We start from the raw sequence: 6,862 nt of genomic DNA on the forward strand, positions 1-6,862 counted from the left end.
GGCAGGTCTATGGTGGTAGAAAACATGGGAACTCGCTTAGGTGGGCATGAGGTGGGACAAAACTGTGGTCAACCAGCGAGATCACAAGCACCGTGCTCAGGTAAAGTTGATTAAACCCAGTAGCAAGTGGGCATGAATATGGGAAGGGTCTCTTCCCCTTGACCGTTGCCTTAGTGACTCACTTGGGCTCTTTCAAGGTGATTGATACCTATTTAGAATATCAATCCCTGGTGCCCATCCCTAGGGAAGTATGTGGCTACATTTTTTACTCGTTTGTCTTGAGGTCTGGCCCACCTTGGGGAGTGTCTGTCTCTTTCAAAGTTGCAAAGTCACCTTGTCTTTCATATTGTCTCTTTGAGGGCCTGGCCCGGTCGACTGCCTATAATATTTCGATCTAATTCAGCTGCCTACAACATTAGCAAAGAATCATGGGACTGGGGAAGCTTAGAAACTTCCCTGCCCTCTCACCTTCCACATATGGAAATGGGCCCGGGGGCAGCAGGCAGTCGGAGAGTAACCCACGGCTCTCTGCGCAGCCAGGTTCCAGGAAGAGTGCTTTTCACCCCTAGAGGGAGCGGCTGGCTGACGGGCAGTCCTCAGTAGGAAGACCGCAGAAAACAAGCAGCCTCTGGGGTGGGAGGTCCTGAGTGTCAGAGTTGACAGTGAGGTGGGAAAGTACCGGCCAGGGGAGCTGGGGGCCTTCCCTAAGGGAGGCTACCGGAGCCTTTCTTTCCCATCCTGCTTGGCCTGCCTGGCTACCCGACCAGCAGCTGGACCATGGCTGGGAGCTTTCCTCTCTTCTAATTGAAAGGTCAGGGGACAGGACGCCCCGACCTCAAAGCTCAGGGGACTTCTCCACACTCTCCTTTCCTCTGTCCCTCAGCTTGGGCTCTGCTCTCCTTTGTGGCCCCACCCCAGGTAGAATTTCCAGGCACGGGAATGGTGGCCATGGCCTTTCACCCCTGGAGACAGCGTGCAGATGGCTGCTGCTCCCGTGGATTCCGACAGAAGTCAGCGCACCTTTTGTCCACACCAAAGCCTCTCAGAACAGAGTATTTCCAAAAGGAGATTGAGGGGAGGCCACCCAACAGAGGAAGAATGCGGGGGGCCAAGCCCACTGACTTCCACTTGGGGAAAATGCGTGAGCGGAGCTGCTCACGCGCCGGGGCTGCCCCTAAGCTACGTGCACCCTTCTCTGCATATTAACTTGAATTCACACGTCAAACAAGTCTCCAGGGGCTAGCGCCAGAGCCCCTTCTTCAGGTCATGCTAGCTAAGCCTGTGGTCACTAATAAACCTATACAAATGGTCGCTCACGTGCCTGGCATTGTTCTAGTTTCTGAACAAAACCAGAAGTCCCTGTCTTCATGGGCCTTACATTCCAGTGGGGGGCTGGGAGGGGGTGGGGAGAGGTGGGGAGAGACAGACGGACAGACGGACAGACAGACAGAGACAGAGAGGTGTTTGTAAGATATTAGACAATAAGGGTTTTGGAGAAAAACATCAAGGAGGATGAAAGAGCCTAGAAATACAAACAACTACAGCAGTGGGAGAGGTTTTCAATTTCATGTGCAAGGCGACCCAAAGAGGCTGCAATTGAGAGAGAAGGAAGGGGGGGGGAGGCCATGCATGTGTCTAGATGTGGAGGAATGCAAATCTGAACACACTGTGTGACAGTTACAATCACCCGGGAAAGCGACAGGCCCCAGTGTTACCACAGCACCGAGGGATGCAGCTTAGAATTCGAAGTCACAAAATAAAAACCCTAGGACCCCTCTCTGCCTGCGCAGGTGAGAGCGGTGAGCCCGTGGCAGATTCAGGCCTGGGGTCTTCTCCTTTTCCTCGCAGAGTGCTGGTTGCCACCCCTTCCAAGGCCTGTGAGGTAGACAGCCGGGGTGCTGTGCCCCCATTCCCCTCGTCTGTCCTATAATCCTGACGTCCTTATTTCTCACTCTTCAGGGTACAGCAGTGTGTCCCGCACAGTTGGCCTCTGGCTGTTGGTTGGAGGCTCATTTTCCTCTGTTTTGATTTTGTTTTTAGGTTTTCATTTTGCAGTGCTGGGACTGAACCCAAGGCCTCTCACCGGCTGGGCAAGCCTGCTGCCCCTCAGCGACACCCCCAGCCTGTCAGCCTGCTCTAATATTTCTGGTTGTCTGCCTTCTGGAGTGTGTATCTCCCCAAGACCTGAGTCCAGAAACAGTGCCTGAGTTTTCTAAGAAACTGACTATAGTTAAGTGCTGCTTCATTCACTTGCCTGCCAGGCCCCCTGCCCTCCATCCCGACCCCAGCAGCCGACGACGACCATGATCCCTGAACAAGTCAGAAATGGAGGAGGGAGAAAGTTCCTTTGCATACAGAGATCGTATCTGACGAGCCTGGGGCCACAGATGGCAGGAGTCCAAGGAAACCAAAGCTGAATTGCTGTCTGGGGAGCAGAAAGATCACGCAGAAAGGGTGCTGCAGAGTCCCAAGACGGCGGCCACCATGAAGAAGGCGGCTGCAGAAGACGTGAATGTCACTTTTGAAGATCAACAAAAGATAAACAAATTTGCACGGAACACGAGTAGAATCACAGAGCTCAAGGAAGAAATAGAGCTAAAAAAGAAGCAGCTCCAGAATTTAGAAGATGCGTGTGACGACATCATGCTCGCAGACGACGACTGCGTAATGATCCCGTATCAGATCGGCGACGTGTTCATTAGCCATTCTCAAGAAGAAACACAGGAAATGCTAGAAGAAGCAAAGAAAAATTTGCAAGAAGAAATCGACGCCCTAGAGTCCAGAGTCGAATCCTTTCAGTGGGTGTTAGCAGATATGAAAGTTCAGTTATATGCGAAATTTGGCAGCAACATAAACCTTGAAGCTGATGAAAGTTAAACATTTTAGAACTCATTTTTTTAAATTTGTTTAATAAACTTGAATATTGTTTAAAATGATAATTTCCCTTCAAATGACATGAAAAAGAAAAGTTTCTTTTTCTAAAATTTTCATTTATTTAATGGAAACTTGCGTATTTTCACATGTCTTTGCTTATTTTACATTTTTAAAAGAAGTCAGTATTCAGCTATGTATTTTGCATAATGATTATGTCAATTTTAGGGGCTTGATGTCATGTTATTAAAATCAGTTAAGCAGTGTTCCATATTTCAGTATTTTTGGAATACATGTTGCAATGTCCATTTATAGAAAAAAAAAAAAAGACATGTGCTGCAGAGAGGATAGAAATGGAGGGGGCTGGTGCAAGAACTTCATAAACACATGGAGGTTGGCTAACACCCTCTTGAACAACCAATTTCACAGACGAAAGTAGACAGTGTCTACAACTGAATGGTAATGACAATAAAACATAACTGGACTTACAGAAGTAAGTAAGCAACAAAAGCAGCCCTATGAGGGAAACGGATAGAGGCGAATACCAATATCAGCCAAGCCGGAAAGAGAGAAAGAAGGGTATACCACGTACAGGTGCGAATTCTCGATGATAAGTGTTATTAATACAAGTTCCGATAAAAGAAACATTTTATTTGAAATTCGCACCATGGAAGGATCCTCGGCCTCTTGAGCTTTTGTTTGCACTACACCTGAGGATAATGAGATCCTGTTTGCTGTGGCTTCTTTTTAAATGTCCCCCAAGGGCCTCGTGCACTTTGGGGCTCTTGAAAAGGGATCACACCATGAGACCATTACAGCTAAGTGTGGTAATAGGGGTCTGGGCCTGGTCAGAAGAGGTGGGGCACCGAGGGTGTGATCTAGGGGGTGCCTCTTCTGCCCTAAATTATTCCTCTTACTGCTTCCCAGGTGCCATCATCTACAATTGAAAGAGGAGACGTTTATTTTGGCTCACATTAAAATATATATATAATCTCACTCTACAGTGCAAGCTGAGTTTCACTTTGTGATATTTGTTTGGGGTTGTTTTGTTCTGTTGTTTGAAACAGAAACTTGCTAAGCAGTTCAGACTGGCCTTGACCACACTGGGTAGCCCAGGCTGGGCTCAAACTCCCAGCAGTCCTCCTGCTTCAGCCTCCCAGGTGTGGGGATTACAGGTGTGCACCACCACATCTGGCTTTGTTCCTCCCTTTGCAAATGAGAATGTCTATCCTGTGCCATTGTATGCTAATTTTGTTTTTGATGTTTATAGAGGTTCATAGGTGAAAGTGTTAGAAAAGAATTTGCATTTGAACTTTGAAGCAATGGAGGAATTTTGCAAGTCTTAGTTATGGATTAAATGCATTTTGGGGTTTATAAAGCTCTGTTTTACTGCAGCTGTCAGGAATATTGTCCTAGCAATGAGGAACATGACTAAAACATCATTCACGATTTCCAAGTGGGGGCTGGGGAGATGGCTCAGTGGAATAAGCGCTTCCCTGGCAAGTGTAAGGGCCTGAGTTCAATCCTTGGTTCCACCAAAAAAAAAAAAAAAAAAAAAAAAAAAAAAAAAAAAAAAAAAAAAAAGATTTCCAAGTGGATGGGGGCAATCAGATTTGAAACTTTTTAAAAATGTATTTGGTAAAGGGTCTCACTATGCAGCTCTGACTTCTAGTGATCCTCCTGTTTTCAACCTCCCCAGTGCTGGGATTATGGGCATGGGCTACCACACTGGGGCTCTGAGGCTGGCTCAGTGCACCCTGAGGGTGGGGCCGACTTGATAATGTGGTGCCAGGGATCGAACCCCTGTCCCGGCACTTACCTAAGCAGGCACTTAGTCCACTGAGCTATCCTTCCAGCCCTCAGATTTGAATTTTTGGAAGATCCAAACACATAAGAAGTAGAAAGACTTGCAAATGACATGAAATATCCATCATGTAGAGTCGAAGGACCAGTCCTATGTGGCACGATCACTCTCTCTGCCCCTCGTCTATCCAACAGCCCATCTCACTTGCTGATGCATCTCAGAATAATTCTTTGACATCAGGACACATCCCTGAAGCTACGCACTGGAGTTCACTTTTGCTCATTTCCTTCTTAGGGTGAAGAGAAAAAGGAATCGTTCCGTGAAATGCATGTATCTACAGTGTAACACTCAGGACTTCTGCCACCCGTGTAGGCCCGTGTGACCCAAGCCCTTACCATCAGGACTGCCACCCCTCAGAGGAAAACAAAAATCTGTGAGGTTTTTTTAAAATTTTATCTTTTTTTTTTTTTTTTTTTTTTTTTTTTTGTGGAACCAGGGATTGAACTCAGGCCCTTGCACTTGCCAGGCAAGTGCTTATTCCACTGAGTCATCTCCCTGGCCCAGTTTTTTTAAAATTTTAATTTAATTTAATTGGTCTTTTTGAGACAGGATCTCGCTGTTTAGTTCAGGCTGGCCTTGAGATGTGTGTAGCCCAGGCTGCTGTGAAACTTGAAACAATCCTCTTGCTTTTGAAAAATCTGTGAATGTTTAACTTTCTTACATAAAATGACATATGGGGCCAGGGAGATAGCTCAGTAGAATAAGTGCTTGCCAGAGTCCTGAGTTCAATCCCTGGTACCAAAAAAATAAAAATAAATGACATATTTTCCCATAACCTATACAACATCTTTCTGAGTGTTTTTATCACCTCTAGATTATAGTCATACTCAAGACAATGTAAATGCTATTAAATATGTATTGTATGTTTAAGGAAATCCCAAGGAAGAACATCTGTGTTCAGTGGAGATACCACTTGGTTTTTAATATTTCCAAACACAGTTGAATTCTGGTGGGTTTTTTTTTTTTTTTTTTTTTTTTTTTTTTTTTTTTTTTGCGGAACCAGGGATTGAACTCAGGCCCTTGCACTTGCCAGGCAAGCGCTTATTCTACTGAGCCACCTCCCCGGCCCCACAGTTGAATTCTTGAATGGAGAACTAGTTGACATAGCAGGATGACTGTGTGCATCCATAGTTTGTTCCTACATATTGCCGGATATTGTTCCATTTGGTGAATTACGGCTGGGGGTGGTGACACATGTCTGTAATCCTGGCACTTGGGAAGCTGAGGCAGGAAGGTCACTGGGAGTTTGAAGCCAGCCTATGCTGCACGGTGAGTTCCGGGGCCAACTTGAACTACATGTGAGATTCTATCTTAAAGAAAAAAAAGGGGGGCCGGGGAGATGGCTCAGTGGAATAAGTGCTTGCCAGGCAAGTGCAGGGGCCTTAGTTCAATCCCCGGTTCCACAAAAAAAAAAAAGAAAAAAAAAAAAAAGGATTCACCACTGTTTGCTTATTGTCCTACTGAGGGACCCTGGAGTGCTTTCTACTTTGGGTTCACTGTAATAAAATGGCTCAGAGCTCCCTGGTGCCCTCCTTGGTGTCTTGGGAAGTGCATTTGCCACTTTCGGGTTTCAGCATTTCGGACAGCAGAGGGCGACAGTGAACTAATGAAATCTGCTTGCAGCGCCCAGAGCGCCAGCTTTTCACGCGAAGCGCGGAGTATCCAGGGCACATCTCACTACCTTCTCAGCAACAGAAAGAAGTTATTCTACAACATAGGAAGCAATTTTAAGAGATGTGATAGACCTTAACAATCAGTGTTTATCAAACACATCACTTCTGGTGACCCACACATGCTGAGCCTCTCGCTGGGCCGGGGTGCTGCACCGGGAGGACATGATCGTCCGCAGGGGCGGGAGAGAGCAGCGAAGGCCCTTGCGCCTTGAGCCTCACATGGCCTCACCCTCAGAGCTGCCTGGTTGGTAGAGCTCCAGCGGGCGTCCTCCGGGCAGAACCTGCGTGGCTGCTGTCCCTGGTGCTGTCGAGGCTCCGTGCTATGCCCACCCGCCATGCCCTGCAGTGCACGTCTTGATCAGTTTGGACCACCAGGACCACCCTGTGTTCTTATAGTCTTCACATGTCTCACACCAGATTTTCTTTCTTTTTTTCTTTTTTTTTTTTTTTTTTT

Source organism: Octodon degus, unplaced genomic scaffold (genome assembly GCF_000260255.1).
Source record: "Octodon degus isolate 3935 unplaced genomic scaffold, OctDeg1.0 scaffold00010, whole genome shotgun sequence".
Taxonomy (NCBI): Eukaryota; Metazoa; Chordata; class Mammalia; order Rodentia; family Octodontidae; genus Octodon; species Octodon degus.